The following is a 19,128-nucleotide window of genomic DNA, read 5'->3' as shown; positions in this document are numbered from 1 at the left end:
GACATTACACGATGATGGGTTTTCAAATACAGTATACTTTATTCGTTATATTATGAATTCGGAAGTGCCTAATATCTTAAGACTTACGAGTAATATCCAAACGTCCACAATGAAGTAGCAGGTACAGAAAGTATATTACAACAATTCGATTTAAAAGTTGTATTCTCTTTATAAATGCAGGATAAAATATTCAATAATCAATTAATATCGCATTACAATAAAGCATTACAATGTTCAAATATTTCAGTAGATCAGGCGATAAGGATGTTGATCTCATTAAATATATTTAATATATAAAATGCGGAATAACGTTATAGAACAATATTGATTAAAACGCAATAATTGTGAAAATATGGGTTAAAATCTGAATTCAATCAAATCAGAAAAAAAATTAGTTTAGAAAAGTGATAATTATCCAGATAAAGATACTTCTGCAGATCAATAATTAACATTATAATACTTCGAAGTTCTGTTTAATTTAGTCCTTAAAATTAAATCCAAATTTGATTTAATCGTCTACAATTATTTCTAATGATTTTTAATTTCCATAATCTGTGATGCCATAAAACACGATTCCGACTTAGCAATAAAATACAGTAAAGTTGATTATGAAATAATTAATGAAATATAATGTTATAAAGTTTTAAACATCAGGTTCAATGTTAAAAATAGTTTTTATCTTAGTTATATTTATTAAATGCAATTAAAACTTTGGAACTTGATTCAACATAATCTCCAAATTTTGGTAATTGCATTTAGTCTGTATCTCAATATTCCAATGTTACTATTGCAACTAGAGAACGTTCGTTTAGTGAACTGAAATTAGTCAAAATGTATTAACGATCCGAAATATAATAATTAAACAATGCGTCAATGTTATCTATTGAAAATTAAGTTACAACAATTTAAAATTATAAACTTTTAAGTTTGTAGTCATTTAACTCAAGATGATGAGCTAAAATTCAAATTTTGTATTTTTACCATATTATTATAGATGTATTAATATTATTTTGTATGTGTATGTTTACCATATTGTTATGTTTTGTAGATAAATACTTAGTAAATTATTTCTAAATATAAATAATTCAAATAATATTTTAGTTTATTAGTTTATTAGAAATTAGTAATTGTAAGTAATTGTAGGCCCAGTGGAGGCGAATATTTTCTACCTTCTTGCCCGAGTGCCAAATCATAATAATATAGTAACACACCTATACGAATCTTACTCCTAATTATAGAAGTTCTATTTAAATGTAACTTTTCTTTTTATTAATATTCTTTTCACAAGTATTCTTATTCAAAATGTTATTTGTAATTGTATTAACTACAAATGGCTTGTATACACGACAACAATAGCTGTTAACAATTAAATTGTTTAAGGTTTTCGTGTATTCAAATTTCTCGAATTGTATAGCTAGTGTAAGTTCCACGCTTGTATAATATATATTACTAAAACTTTAATCAAACAATTCACGATCTTTAATTTTATATCAGAATTAATACCAATGCATACCAATGATATGTATGTACATACTTTGCACTTCACTATGCATGATGACACATCAGGAACAAAATATAATAATTGCATTTGGCAAATAATGTATTATTTTTTTTTCCTTGGATGCGTTTCATTCGAAACGAAAACAACAGATTACATTTAGTGAAAACAAAGTCTCGTGTTTATAAATTATAACCTACCCGCTAACACTGTTAGTTGGCCATATCAGGCTTTAAGATAATTATTTTTAAAAGACGCTCACGCCTAAAACGTAGTATGACATTGTAAGAATCATATATAATAATATTATAACACTACCAACCGTAATAATATTGTATTATTATAATCAGTTTGCCGTACGAGAAGATGCATCGAGTCCTGATGTAATAATATTGTTCGTCCGCTGAGCTGTGCGAGAGACAAAAAAAGTCACTCGGAAAACACGATGTTACCTATGTCAATTATAAAAAAATAGGCTTGGGCTGTGGTGTCTTGCGATTACCTATTATAAAATGTGATATTATTATGATGTAATAAACTAATAAAATATATATTATTATATTAATATTCTTTCACAGGTCTTCAGGGACGTGATTTGCTGTCGAAAACGGATAAGGAGATAAATAACTAAAAAAAAAAAAAAAAACCGCACGTGTGTTATATTTTATAACGTAACATGGCGAAAACCGGTCGTCGTCGTGTATCGATGAGTTGAGTGATTTTTTTTCCGTTGCGTTACATGTACAGGTTAATTATTGCCTATATTATTATTGTTATTTTCTGTTGTAATTATCACAGTCTGGCGGTCGTCAGCCGTGGATTTAATAGCCGTTGGCTATTTTATTCTTAAAATCAGTATTATAGGTACCTTGTGTTGAATAAAGTTTAAGAAAAATAATAAGCAAAATTTCGAGTGGCGTGTTCAGGAAAAATGTTTGTCTGTTATTGTAGTAGTCTTTACTCAGTATACTTCATGATCGAGTTGAAATTGCTTACATTATTTGAATGCTATGCATTTTTAAAAAAAATATTTAGTTTTAAGAAAAATAAAACCTAACGTAAAATCTGAGTACAATAAATATAAATTTATTTCGTTCTTTTTTTTTTAATTTAGTAATTTACTAATTCTTAGGAAATTGAAAAAATAATTATATTATTAGTTTATTACCAACAAATTTTTTCGATCAAATTGTAAACAATACATTTTCTAGCCCCCCCCCCTCTCTCTCTGAAACACTTACAACCACTGGCCCAATGGTGTGAAAAACCATTACAGTATTTATATTTAATTGTTATAATATACATAACCATCCTTAACACTTGTGTCATCTTTCATTCGTTCTGTATTATCACGGGATCCCGCCATTAATACATAAGGTGTAAATATTTATTATTTCGATGTTCTATATAGGTAAGTTAGCTAAACCTGTCTCGTTACATAGCTTGCTCCGCATATATTGTCTATTGCTACCAGGTCATCGGTAAAGTAAAATAATTTATATAATTCATATTTTATTTCAATCTTCGTTAAATTATATTGGATGTTTAATATTATTGACATCGAAACCCTTCCATATTGCACCGTTTGCCGGTATTTACCTGTATAAGTATAATATGTCACAGATATCATTGATGAGCGACGTTTTAATAGATAACAGAGCATGCTACTTGACGCTGGTATAATTGTATGTTTAAATAATATTATGAGGTTATATACTTCTGTCATTAAAACAATTTAAAAGATTAAATGGAATGAATAGCACCTCCTGATATCAAATTAAAATTGCAACAATATTGTAAATAGTGAATTTCATTGATCCTTGAATTTAAATTTAAAATATATGGTCAACATTGAGTGTTCCTATGTATAATGTACTCATGTGTAAACTTACTAGGCTTGAATTCCTGATGCATCAAAATTATTATTGATTTTTTTTTTTTGTATGTTTTATTGAAGGAAAAGAAAAATAGTTATGACCTAGAGTGGCCTCTAAATTTAAACTTTTGACCGAGTTATTTATCTTAGATCCAGTGTGATTATTTCGTGGCCGGACGGGAAATCGTAAAAAGTCTAAGTAGGTAGTTTAAAAATTACGATTAAAAAAAAAAAATAAATCATCACGTCAAACATTGCGTAGGTATACCTACGGTTTTACGCAGAATCATACGAGTTAATTTTAGATTATTGTCAGAAATAAATTCATTATATCAGAAATATCTATCTGTTTCATTTTTTTTTTATGAAATATCTACGATCATTAAAATAAAACTTTTTACTTCCTGATTATTAAGACGAGTTGGGCCAAAAACGAAAAGTATTGGCTCCAAAATTAGAACAAACGGAAACCAATTCGCATAAATAATTATAAAACGACAGACGATTAAACACCGCAAAATAATAGCATTCGTCAACCGAGGAATATTTATTTTTTTTGAGGGGAGAGGGGGGAGTCTTGAGAATTATTATAGGGGGCTAAGCATCGAGTGTGTGCAAAATAGTACTACGACGGACCACCTCCACGGGTTTCGCCAGCGACGAACATCGGAACACCCCACGCATGTCAGTCGTGCGTTCACCGTCAGTGCGCGAGTCGCTTTTTCGCGTTTCGGGAAAATTATATACGCACGCACGCGTAAACAGTGCGCGACTGCCGTACAGCGGTGACGATTTTAGGGATTTTTTTTTTAGACATATTATAATAATATATTAATATCATTATAGTATAATTTAGAATCTATCCTCTCGCCCGGTCGACTCGATTGTTTTTTGTGTTATTGCGATTCGTTTCTCCGGATTTCATCCCGAGTGCCGGCAGTCGTGTCTTGTGTTTATTTTCGTGCTCCGCGCGTCATCCCCGCGAGCGATTCCAAACATCATTATTGTCATTTCAGATCGTTTTCGTCAGTGTATACTGTTTTTCCGCTTTCTCATCCTGCCGAAGTCTATGCTGTGTGACATTTCGAAACAACGATAAAAATGTATACGATCTCATCGATACCGGGTGAGTATATAATAGAAATATAAGTAGGTACTTCTGATGTAATTACCTGCCTCGCACGTGCGATAGAATATTATAATGATATCGGAACTACCAACCATCGGGTAGTCACGATTCATCAAAATATAAAATAGTATATTTTATGTGTAAATACTATAAATTATAATAAACCTACGGACCTTAAATTCCCCCGGAATATTTCGTATTTTGTGTGAGCGCAAATTAAAAAATAAACGCATTCCGACGAAAACTAATTTCATCATTTTACAATAAAATTCGTTTTGCAGACGACCCTTTATTAATGGTAGTCGGTAGATATATATTATGTGTATCCGACGCGAGTGTATCAGAATAACGATGACGAAAACGCTTGTTATCTTGTACTGACGATGATGACCGTCCGTTCCATAGTAGCTTATTATTTTTAAAATTAAAATTCAACGCTATTGATTATTCCAATAGTTTCTTTACAACTATGATATTAACAATGTTCGATGCACTTACCTACACATTTTTTTGGACCATCCAAACAAAGTTTTGAATAAAAACGTTCAAAGTTTGTTGAGTAGTGCAAAAACCCTATATCGTTATTACAGTTCCATTACAAGACATTTAATAAAAAAAAACGAAGTCATTTAAAAAAAAAAAAAAACTAGACCAACTCGTTGAGTCATAGCCTGAGTAATATTGATATTAATATAATTAAGAAATCACAATCGTTGTGTGTTTTCGATTCTTATAGCACTTATTTAATTTTAATTTATTGCTCGAGTATACAAACACCAATTTATGCTATGATAATTTTTTTAACTAAAAACACAAGAATAATACGAATATATACAATTGTATACGTTTGTGGACTAACTAATTACTATACAATAATTAATATGCATAACATATACGCTAGAATAAAATCATTTTTCACTCTTTTTGCTATTGATTATGCCCTTCAAAATAACTCTCTTTTAACTGCGGAGTTCTTTAAGTTGTCAGAGTAATAATGTCTTATAGAGTTATAAAACCTATATTGAGTCTAGTTTGTCATTAGATTTGACAACTTGTTTTTAGTCACTTGTTGTAAAACAAGATAGTAAATACTAAAATGCCCTACACAAAATGTTTCTCATAAAAAAATATAAAAGATAAATTATTAAATTAAAACAATTTAACTTATTAATTATGTTGATAAATAAACTATTCACAATTTTTGAAACCACCGATTAGTATTTATAATATCATATATATAATATAATATACTATTATACTCTAAAATTCAGCATCAGCGAACATGTAATTAATAATGTTAAGAATAGTATAAGGTATACCTATAATATACAAATTATAAAATGTATGATCTGATTTTGTATAAAAAAATAATATCAATAAGCCAACACTATGTGAACATAATAAAATATGGTATACCTGTATTATATTATTATTATATAATTTGAAATCCATTTATGTTATTGACATTTAATTTTTTCAATAACAATTGCATAACTCGTTCCCAACAGGTCGACGAACATTAATTTTGTTTTAATTATGGTTTTTTTTTGCAGTTGTTATTTTTGTTAATCATGGCCAAAAAAATAGGAATTATTAATTTCAAAATTATTTAAATATCACTTTAAATAACAGATATTCGTATTTTAATGATTATAATCTTGAAATTTTAAATGATTAAATTAATATTAAGATTTTAAACATAAATAAATACATCAAATAAAATGTAATACAATATATTCTGAATTTAAACTTCAAATAAAAAATGTTTTAAAAGTACATACATTTTCTGTAGTGGATCAAGTTCGATAAGTGGTAAACCTAATTACTTAGTAACCAGTTACCCCTAATAATCGTGTCAAGTCAGAAGTGTAGTACCTATTAAAGTAATTATACAGGTAAACATTAAAATCAGAAATTATATTTTTTAAGTTGTATTTAAAATAAAATAAATTATATTAAATATTGTAAAATTGTAAAATGTTCATACAAAATACATGAATTACAATGAAGCATAAATTAATTGTGATATTAAAAATCATCAATACATACTCTACCTACATGAAATAAGTAGGTTTATAAATCAAGATAATAGTATATACATATACAATATACATTGTACATAACAGTTTAATATTGAATAATTTTAATATTAAAAACTAATTTAATATAAAGTCAATTTTATTTTATTATGTTATATTTTTTATTTATACGTATATACTTTAAAGTTTTTATTTCCACTAAACGTTTTATAAAAAAATAAATGTTTTTTTATCCATAAGTACAAAATTAATAAAGTTTTATAAATGTATAATGTAAATTGATAACCCCTATAACTTTGATTAATGTGGTGAAATTATTTCTACCAGAGTACTGTTTGATGTGTATAACAATTAAATAAATATTTTTTTGTATTAGCCATATAAGTTTCAAAATTTTGAATACTGTATAAATGCGCGAATAGGTAACATAAATTTTTTGTAGATAAACATACAAATTCAAAAAAAAAATGGATTAAATCGTATTAGGATGATTGGGTGATTGAATACTTAATAGCGGTAGGTAGCTACTTTACAACCTTTTTAATAATGATCGTTACAAAGTATTTAAAAAAACACACATGCACATATTATAAAAAAACCAAGTTTATGTTTACTTTTATTTGACAAGCTGAACTCATATGTACAATAATTTGTAAAGTCGAGTGTATCTGAGGAGTGTGCCAAGAAGCGCTCTAGTTGCCAAGGTTAAGAGAGTTCTCTTGTTATCTGTTCTCGAAAATTAAAATTTAAATTAGAATACTTAAACGTCCTATATTTTTTATAAAATTGTATTTGTTAGTAGTTACTTCACGTAATCCTCGTCGTTTTGATTAATTTAGTACAATAAAATATTTAAGAGACTTGGCTTTTTTGTATCAAAAGGATAACTAAAGATGATTATGTAATTAGGTACAAACAATTATCCATGGCCTTAAAATAAATGAATTTTAAGAATTTAAAATTTTTTTTCGAATATGAATGCCTATCATGGTCGTCTGGTCGTGTTGTCAGGAATATGTGTAACTATTAATATTACAATTAAATAAAATATATTTTGGTGTTATGCCTAATGACGCGTATACAAATCACACGACTGCATACTAATATATTATACCTTTAAGCCGACGTACATTTCCATTAAATTAAATATATTTCTTCCACGGAAATAGTAAACTTTTCGCTGTCTATTTCTAACTTCTCCAACTTTCGGACCTCTTTCTCTATGCGAGCAGTCCAACCCTTTATAGGCCTATGTAATCACCTTCGATTTCAATCTTGCATGTTCGTACTGTATAGAAAATCACTGCTCAGTGCATTCCGGTGTCTATTCATTGAAAAAAAAAAGTTTCACATAAAATTCTATGCATTAAATATGTTATTTTGTTGTTTTTACACAATATCCATTCAAATACAACCAAGCAATTGTTTAACCGTGGCATAATATGGCAAATAGTGAAACGCATAATATTATTCCGGTTAGACATTTTAGTGCTCCGTCATCTGCATTTGACAACCCAAATTAAATGCTTTTGTTTACACAAGAACGTTGGTTACTATACTCGTCGAAGTCGCGATTGCGTGCTGTTTTTTTATTATGCAAACGAATCAAGGGGTTTTTCCTTTTATCCGGAGAAGAAACGACTGACTTGTGCAGGCTATAACGATGTTTTTTATTTTATAGATCAGTTCCGTTACCGGAACGAAACCGTTTGTAAATTCATATGAGTTGTGCGAATAAACGTCTTAAATATGTTCATCATGTGGTGACCGTTGATGGTATAGCGGCGGTGGTAGCATTGGCGGGTCTACGAAATAATGTTATAATAACATGGTAGTTTTATAATAGTGTCTTTTAAGCGCCCAGTAACTTTTAAACGACCCCAGAACATACGAGGTTTAACCGGGTCCCTATCTCATAATGATGTAGAACAAGTTGGAAAATTACATTTTACACCATGTCCATTAAATCGGCAGATAGAACAATAATAAAAAAAAAAACAACCCCCTTGCTGGAGGTCCATTACAAGCGGTCAAAATACAAAAGTTTCTCAACGGTTTTTATTTATCTTTGACCTAAAATGCTCGCGAAATATGACTCCATCGTCATTATCGGTTCGGCATCATAATAGTATTATAAGACTGTGCAGTTTTGTCAATTATTGTTGCACAGTGCATAGTGCACACACACACACACACACACACACACACACACACACACACACACACAGGCACGTGCATAATGCTAAGCACCTACATATTGTACATACGTCCGAAGACCAATCGGTTTATCGTTCTAACATAGTGTAATAATCGAAACGGAAAAATTTTCATCGCCATAAATAATGGCCTAACAAACCCCATGCGCGGAACTATATAATTATGAAACGGATATGATTTAAAATCGATCGATTTGTATTTGAAATGCGTCGTGTGTTTCTTTACTTGAGCTGAAAAATAAATTAATCAATACAAATAAATTTTAAAGACAGTTGTGTAGACAAAAAAAATTAAAATTCACGAGTTTAACTTATAGCCGATTGTGGTTGTATCGTGTTTTATTCTGAATGAAAATCAAACACAGATGCGAATAATTCCAAAGTTTACTTTTAAAATTGCATCAACAAATAAATAAAACGACAAATGCATAATTTCGTGATATCAAACTCGCCTTTTGTCATTTTAGAAAAGTAAAATCTGTTATATATAAGCTATTTTTCCCAACGTCCTCTAAAATTAAACGAGTTTTTAAAATAATATATTTGTCACACGTTTTTAAAAGGACTCAAAACTAAAAAATACATTTTTTTTTAACCAAAAATAAAACTTTTTCCTCCGATTTAATCGTACTTTACTTTATAACAAACACAATAAATCCTACAACCATTCGTACAGCAGTTTTAATTATGAACTTACATACTATTGCTGTTTTTATTTTTTTATTATTTTCTATGAAATGAAATCAATACATTTTGTACAAAATGACTTTCTAAGAAAACGCTCGTTTGTGATCGAATTTTTGAGAATTTGATGCAAAAATGCAAAATATATTTAATTTTAGAAAACACAACATTAACTCGTATACTTACGGCTTTTATAATATTTATTTATTTAAAAATAATAATAATAATATATGTTATTTAGGAATATATACCCATTTATTTAAAAAAAATAAACACAAAATTAATACGAATCATGATAATAACTATGTAATGGAAACTGGAGTGAAATACTATGCCAGGCTTTCCTCGCTATCTAAAATAATAATCTAATATAAAATATAAATTAACATAACCGTATTATAACCGTTTGTTCTGTTGACGCAATTATAAAATAGATACCTAGTTACAAAATTGCATAATAATATAATTTAATTTACGTATATTAGTTTTAAGTCCAATAAAGTGCTATTAACATCGCAACACTAAGCAGCGATACAATAAGAACCAAAAGTCATCAACAGATGGCCGTGAATGTATTGTTGCCAAGGAGGAGTCACAAACACAAGACACTAGTCAACTACCCACCAGGTAGTACCTACCTACTGGTATTTACACTAACCATTTAGAAATAAAACTATAATAGAATGGTACAGAAATAATTATGAATTTAAAGAGATATTTTTTCCTTGCCTATTCACAAGCCTTGGTGAAGTTAATGATAACTTTTAACTGAGTTAAGTTTAGTTGATATAAAACATTTAAAAAAGTTTAAAGTTAATAGTTATCCTTATTTTTTTAAACTTTGTTAATTTAAAAGTTATATGGAAACTTACACTTAAAATATTAACTTAAGTTAAGTCTTTTATTTTATAATACGTAAATAGCCAGTTTATGGTTTAAAATAATAAAAATTAAATGTTTATGCAATATGGATAATCAATAATAATTGTACTAGGTTTATAGTTTAATTATTTATAAATTAGCTTAACTTGAAAATGATTCAAATTAACTCGTTATTAATTAAGCTTATATCAATAAAAATCATTATTAGAAATTAAGTTAACGAAAATTAAATTCAAAAATTTATGTCAAAAAGTTAAAATTAACTTATCTTTAAGTTTTTAACTCGTTTAGAACAGACTTGCATACTTTTGATAAGAATCTAGTAGTTCAATTTCCGAGAAAAACCAAAGTTAGTGTGTCACTGCCGGAAATAATAATGTAATAATATAGGTATTTCGTTGCGTTGAAGATTATTCATATTTTAATATATTATGTTGGATTGAATGGGAAGTGTGACTAGCTGTATTGAGTGCGATCACATATTGTTTGAAGCCGTAGAAAACTGATCTAGATTTCATCTTTCAAATAAAATGAAGGAAAAACGGTAACTAGCCATTAATTTTTAATCAACCATACTAAAGACAAAAAAGTTAAATTTAAATCAAAATGTTCAAATGAAATAATAATAAGTTTGGAATGTAAATGACGTATTTCTGTATTGTGGTAGCAGTGACTCTAAATTATGTTAAATGATACAAAATTATAAGCTTTAATCACTCTTCTCAGTCAAGAATACTGGTAAATAGTAACTATTAACATTGAACTACCACGTTCAAAAAAAATTCTAAATACAATTTGACAAATGACTTATCAGGGTTTTATTGGTAAAAAATATCTCTATTTCTTCGGATTTGTTTTATTTTTTTCGCTGTCTTTCTCATTCGTGGCCGGAAAACTACTGGGAAATAAAAAAATCACCCCTCTATCGGTGTTTCATTCCTTATCCATTTTACTTGCCTGCTCCCTTCAAAAAAAAAAAAACTACACACCAATGTTATCGCTCCTCTTGGAATCTTAAATAAATTGTGTTTCAGTAGAAATATATAGACAAATTTGCGTGTATAACCGGCAGTTGGTGCGTTCGCTAACACGTGATTTATTACAGTAATACCTACGGGGTAAAATCGACATGGTTTGTTATAGTATAATACATTATTATAATATTTGAATAATTCATACATTAGTATAATAGTATACTATTATTATAACGCCCTACATATATATTTTTAATAATATTTGAATCATAAACGTGACAAAATCATGGTAAATCTAGTGTGAAATTGACGTTACTTATTTATTTAGTATTTAATGCTCGACCTATTTGTATTTGATATTCTCTTTTCAATTTATCGGAAATTTTAATTATAAAGATGAGCTTTAAAAACAGTTAAAATGATTAAAAATTGAGCTTTTGTAATTTAAAAAGTATTAAATATGTCGATCAAATAATAAAATAGACAATTTAATATCGAAAATATCGATTAATAAGATAAAATCCGTGATACGCATATTTATTCAATCCTGTGAATGACACGTCTTGGCGAATTGACAAAAAAAAAAAAATGACAACATAATATCGATATAATAATCGACATAAATGAAAACAAAAACGTTTATAAAATCCATTTTATTTTTATGAACTATAATAATTATTATAATGCTCTCTACTCATTTCAGTCGAATACTTTATTGTAAATTCGCACTTTGTCTAATGTTCGAAATTGAAAGATTCCGCACTACAGTAGAACACGAACAACGCACTATCAATATGAAATATTATATGTATTTCAGTGTCGAAATTCAATTCGATACTAAATCATACATAATTTGATAGGTTTTATGGTGGAATAAAAATGTTTAATGTTCTTCGGACATGTCTAATTATCATTTCTCTGCATAGTCTCAGTCTTAGATTTCCGTGTCCGTTTAATGTGTGTGTTTTTCGTCGGGCACCAAAACATCCCAAATGATTATAACATTGTAATAATAATAATAAGTATAATAAGCTTCAATCTTGACTATTTTTCCATAATATTGTTTGGCACGGAAATGCTGTTTAATTTTTCATACCGTCCACTTAAAACATCTTCGGCATTAGTCATTATCATTATATTAATTCTGTATTATTTTTTTCTTGCGGTCATGACCGCAAATTTGGTTACTGCGACTCGTATAATAATACCTCGTTTTATTAAATTTATTCGCAACGCCAGTACATGTGGACACAAAATTACAACAGTTAACACGTGGTTCGCAATTTTATGCACGGGACACGAGAGTGTAAATAGTATTATACATTCCCTGCAAACATCATATATTCATATATATTGTGTGTGTGTGTTATGTTCGTGGCAATAATATAGTAAATTAAAATATGCTTGGGTTGAGACTCTCTGCGCTCCGTCGAAACAATAAATATTATGATATTCAACAACTCCATCGCCCTTCCTCAATCGTTGTCGTTCTCTAGAACGCAAGACATGACGCGTATTACAAGTGTTGATCTTAAGGTCGGACTATAATAAACGCCGTCATGTGGTCTTGCGATGTCATCCACAACACAGACATCACAATATATGCACAAAAAAAAAAAAAAACAAAACTTAAAAATACAACGCGGCTATATTTTTCAATACCATTTTATTTTTATACAATCTCGCATAGTATATAAGTGTCTGACTGAGGTGGCGCGCGCAATATGATTTCGTGTCAGTCGTAAAATTAGTCTTTGACGCTCGCTCGAGGCTCGATATGTTCATTCACGAACCCACCGCTGTGTGATAAAGTGAGAGGTTAGGGCCACAGCCAAAAAAAAAATAAAAAACAAATAAAGTACAAGCGCTAGCTTTGATATTTAAACACCATTAATTGGCTGGTAAAATACCAGAAACAATTATATCGACGTCGAAAATATAAAAATGGTTTTCGGAAGCTTATTTTTATTTCCAAGCGGCATTTTACAGCGCAACTATTGGCAACTCACCATCTCCGCTATCCGTTTTCTCCCAACGATAGTGCATTCTAATATCAACCACTCAATCTAGTATAGATACCTACCAACGTGGGTGTATAGTTTAGTAAATCATAGATGCACAATGGTAGAACGTTGACAGAGGAGTTCAATTTTTTTAACATATATTATGTTGATATGTTTTTTTGTGCGACGTTTTTTTTCCAACCGATTTTTGAGAGGCTGAATTTTGTAACGCTTTGTTTATTGCCATAGAAACGCAAACCAACAACAACAATTAAAAATGAAATGAAATTCCTATAATAGCAAAATGTTGAATGCTACTAGATATTTTCCTACTGCACTATACACAAAAATATTCAAGATTCCTCAATATTCCTTGCAGAGGAAAATATCTAATAGCATGCTACTTATAATATTATATACGATTTATATTTGTTTCAATAAAGCTTTTATTTAAATAGCCAAACAAATTGACATAGTATAACCACACGCCCCATAACAATGTTGTATAAACAGTAAAGTTTTCACTATCACAGGTTTCTTTCTCTTTATCAGAAGCATATATATATATAACTAGTACCTATTGTGAAATTTTAATCGATACATAATATTATAATAGTGACAGTTTTTAAAATATATTTGAATGAAAGAAAAAAGTCAAAAATGTGTTGATTGAATGAATGTTTTTCATATTTATTTTGGGGGTGAGTCTTGCAAAGAGTTCGGGTTGGCCGTTAAACTGTACAGATTGTGTCAAAGCCCAAAGGCTATACTATCATGCTTTAAATCGCCGCGTAGGGAACGCCTAACTGCCCGAGGACGCCTAATCGACCTATATAATCTTTGATACGTTTGCTAAACAAAAACAGTCATGAACGCCAACTACATTGGAGTTTGTTGTGGGACTCCATCAAGCGTTAGTATTACTAAAATAATTTATAGTCATATTATCATACATGGTCGAATTGAGCATGTCGTTACTCGTTAGTCTATATATATATATATACACACGCGATGCTGGTGTGGCATTAAATCGCACATGTACCAACTCTTATATATTAATGCATTTACGCTGTCGATCGATTAATATATTGTACGCCATACGCACTGCCAGTGGGGGCGCGAAAGTGTTTCTTTTGTGGCTCCACACTAGCAATGATCAATCGTACAGAACGCGAGACATTTATATCCGATGTAACACTGTGGCCATCGTATATGTATCAGAAAAAAAAAAAATAACAGATCGGTGGGTGGTAAAAATATAGTGGGATAAGGGTCGGACACTGTCCACCGGAGGTGTTATTATATTATATAGATCCCGGACAGGGAATTTTCATTATTTCGGAACCCGCACTATAATACAATATATAATATATTTTATACACGATATATTACGTTTAAGCGGTGAACTATATAAACCCCGCCGGCGAGTAAACATGCTCAATACGAAAACCGTATACGTCGACATAATATCGTCGCGTCGTTATATGCGCGACGCGTGTCCGACGTGTACGAGACGTAGTTTGTCGGTGTATTATACAATATAACCATTATGTTATGTCGCGCACACCGGACGCGGAAGTGCTGACTGACCGTGACACAAATCCGATAATAAACACACCTGGCCGACATCGAATGAGGCGGTGGCCATTGTTGTGCGGCTAAAAAGCCTCGTGCGCGGGGGAGGGGGTGGGAGTGAGGCATTATGGCCCCGCGAAATCTTCAATCGGATTTCGCAAAGGCTGAGACGTGGTTTTCAGACACGTTCGGCTCCGGGCTTACGGCGAAAACGCAACGCGAATATTCCGACGAAATTATGGACCCGAACGTGGAGGATTTTCCAATATTTTAGAAAGCGGTCGGCAAATAACGCAGCTATAGCGCAGCCGGCTAAATCTGCACAGTCTGCTGTGGCGTTATGATGTACAGCTACAGTAGAATAATTACACTACAAAAGCGTTCGGTGTTACGAGACGCAATTACTTTTATGCCGGAACATTAATTCCAGCTCCATCACCGAGATTTTCGCCGAACAGACAGCCGAACATTCGGCGCATAAAAAGTACGACGAATTATATTGTGCGTTATAATGCGTTGTGTTATACGTGTTTTAATATTTTTCATTTTTTTTAACATAATAGGTGGGCACGACAATATTGTATAGGCATGGTTAACGTCATAATGTTAATATTTTATTTTTTAATATTATACTTTATATGATTCCTACACTTATTTTGCCCCGACGTTGTAGCTGCAGTACTATAATATCAGCTGCGACTTATATTATGACTTTTGAAAATGCTCATTGAATCACAAAATTATTCACGTAGTGGGTACATTTATTTCCATTCACGGAATTTCATCGCTCGCGAAAAACATTTAAATATTAAAGGTGTCTGCGTTAAAAAAAAATCAACCGGATATCGACCGTTTTGATTTACATAGGTACCCATTATTGTGTTATATAGGAAAACGTTTTCGAATTACTCGCGGACGTTATTATTTAGTTACATCAAATTGACCTAAAGCGAGAGCGTCATCGATATGCACATGTAATGTGTACTATATGTTATGTATACTATTATAGTAGCGTGAAAATTTAAAGACGTTCAAAAATCCAATATCCACACTTGCACCCTTTTTGATTTTATGAATGCAATATATATGAAAAATAATGGATATTCTGTGCTCGAACATTGCCAATGACCATACACGCGATTACCATATTATTATACTGTGTTTGAGCATACTATTCTATAGTGTCACTATTATATTATATGTATACGATAGACGTAAAATCGCTCGGAAATATTATTAGCATTATCGTCGTAAGTCGTAGTTTGTCCAGCGCGAGAAGCGGGAAAAAAAGACGTTTTCAAAACTCCACGACACGACCGCCGTAAATCGTCATCGCGCATAGATAGTAGGTATATACAATAGTATGGAGATTAGACAATATATAATATTATTTCGGAAGAAAGATTGCAAACGACGGTGTCGAACTTTTTTATTCCGTGGACGTTGTCGGACGTACGTTTACCACCTACCTACGATATGGCGGTCGTCGTTATCCTCACTTGTTCGGTGGGCTTTTCGACCGATAATTATTGAATGTCGACGTTAGGGTGTTTACCGCCTATATACACTGCAGCACATAATATACAGTATATACCGAAGCAATTCTGACGACACGGACAGCATTATTATAACACAATAACACGACAACGACGAAACGTAAGAGTGCAGTCATCAAAGTTCAACGGACCTATATATGTTTGCTTAACAAGAACGGACTCGACATTTTGCAAGGGGCGTAATAACACTGTTATGTTTTTAAATATGTTTTTTTTTTTTTTTATTTCAAATACATTGGTACGGAGTACAAAAGTATTTACGGCAGGTGGTTTATTTTTTAACTCGTTATTTGGAAAAAAAATAAAATTGTATCAAACTTTTGCTCGAAGAAATTGTATTCTCTTTTAAAAACTTGCCACATTTATAATATACACTATTTCGTTCAAGTAGTCAAACGCACATTTCAAATACCTTTCAAAAGTATTTTGAACAAGTAAAAATGTATAGGGCAATAGAGCATTTATAATTGGCATTCCTTCACAGAATTTTACATATACGGTTAAAATACCTATACGTACAATGCAGAGGATGTCGGGGAAAAAGTATAAGCAAACGAATACGATCACGCTCGGAATTTACATAGTTACATAGTTTTTCTTTTTTTATTATGTAGATGTTATTTAATAACGAACCGACTTGAATAATGCGCTTTTTAATTTAAACGGTTTTTTTTTTGCGTTGTAGATAATATATACTTTTCAAACATAAAACAAAAGGTTTTAAATCTGAAAAAAATTGCTATTAGTCGGTATAGAGAGGAATAATAGCCGGTTTTTCACCCACACCCACCCTCACGACCACACCAATACACCATGCAAATGGTGCATGCATAATACATTATAATGTGAATATAATCAAATTATTAAACATACAATATACCTATCTGGTATACATATCTGAATAGAATGATATGACATGTGCGATATTGAATTTTGCATAGCTAAATATTCAAATATCGTCACTGTATCAGCCAAGAGATCTATATGGTGAGCGGGCGAGTGAGTGATACCGTGTAAGGTTCATTTTTTACATTTTAGTTTATTTACGTTTTAAAATTGTTTACGTGTTCTCGTATTATCCTCTTAAATTATTAGCTAACATTTACCATATATTATTGACACCGTCATTATTATTATCCAATATTCATATAATCACCTGTCTAAATATACCAACCATCTATTTTTGCATTGGCGTATCATAAATTCTTAATAAGTGACGGATCGCATCCACACAAAAGTCTCCTGTTTTCGACATAACATTTTGGCGTGCACATGGCATTAGCTATAGGTACATATAATGCTTCCGACATTCGTGTGTTATATTAATATTATTATAAATTGGACCGTTGCCAAAAACATAGCGAATTACCGGGCCACAATATTGTATTTTTGACCAATATAGGAAATGTTTATTCCCCGTGATTTGCCCGAATATTACTTCCGACCGCCGGAAATCTGGTATAATCTAGATGGAGCATGACGTTTGTAATGTATATTGCGGAAGTTCAGTGAACCTATCTGTAAGTTCGTCTCCGATGTCTTGAGTGCAGCTAAAGTTATTCAGCGTTTTGGAATTTATACGATTCACCCCGTAGTTTATCGGTTCGTGAGTGCGTGTAATTAAATCACATTTTACGAGTGTCATTGTTTATTACTTTGTTATTTGATATTCTTGACTTTTGTAGTAATAATAGAAAAAAAATATACGATATCAGTATATCACCATATAGGCCGATGGCATTGTGTTCACTTAAAATAAATATAATTTTAAATTAAAATGACACGATTTCAAAGGAGGTACTCGTCACTAAAAATATATTTAAAACTAATTTCATGGTTACGGTCTACCCACTGGATATTAAATCATTCTTGTCTAAAACAAAATGGACTTTTTTTGTGGAAGATTTATAAACTTAAAAGACTTAATATATGCATGTATTTAAAATTTGGTTCCTACTTACCTACTCACGACATTAAGTTTATAATTTTGTTTGGTAGTCGCTTTGACTTAAAAATATTTATGCCCAAGTTAAAACAAATAAACATGATTATTTACTGTTACTTTTTGATAGGTATTAAGTTGATAAGTACCCATACGTCACTCGCCTAAATTAAATACATAAACGAGTTATCTATATGATTACATTATACTTACTAAAGATTATTTCATTTGATCGTACTTCCTGTACCGTGTACATATGTATTGATATAAACTGACTACTATAATACAGACGAATTTTGAAACATACATTTGAAACATATTTTTTACATAACAATAAAATTATGTTACGAATGTTATTATTATGGAATATGGGATACAAACATCTTATAGGTAGGTACTTATTTTCAATTTTCGAGTTTGAATATAATGTACTATAACATTATTATTATCTAAAACCTTAATTTTTTTAACACATACTATATAACTTATTAGAAGCTTTTATTACAAAATACAAATAACAAATTATGTAGGTATGTACAAATTCGATATAGAACAAGTAAATGTTATATATTACATGATGATCTGATACTAGGAAGATTATGAATGATTATTGTTATTTTCAGTGACCAAATATTAGTATACGTAATTTTGACATGCAAATATTATGGATCCTACATACCCACAAATAACATCGAAGAGTCAACTAACCACAACACATTTTATTTTAACTCTAACAAAAGGTTATCGTTATAAA

The 19,128-nt window shown here is 30.4% G+C and overlaps 1 protein-coding gene across 2 annotated transcripts in view; it reads left to right on the top strand.

Moving 5' to 3' along the window:
- Positions 1-4,036: 4,036 nt before the first annotated feature.
- The window catches only part of LOC111031051 (pyrokinin-1 receptor-like), a 55,263-nt gene continuing 40,171 nt past the window's right edge, over positions 4,037-19,128 (top strand). The window contains exon 1 of one of the 2 annotated variants that reach the window (XM_022310837.1): positions 4,037-4,500. The gene's annotated coding sequence lies outside the window, so the exon portion shown is untranslated. The remainder of the gene's footprint in view (positions 4,501-19,128) is intronic. The other variant, XM_022310836.1, reaches the window with a different exon arrangement.

This window comes from Myzus persicae, unplaced genomic scaffold (assembly GCF_001856785.1).
Source record: "Myzus persicae strain clone G006 unplaced genomic scaffold, MPER_G0061.0, whole genome shotgun sequence".
NCBI lineage: Eukaryota > Metazoa > Arthropoda > Insecta > Hemiptera > Aphididae > Myzus > Myzus persicae.
The sequence above is the reverse complement of the archived record's forward strand: the minus strand, read 5'-3'. Positions and strand labels throughout refer to the sequence as shown.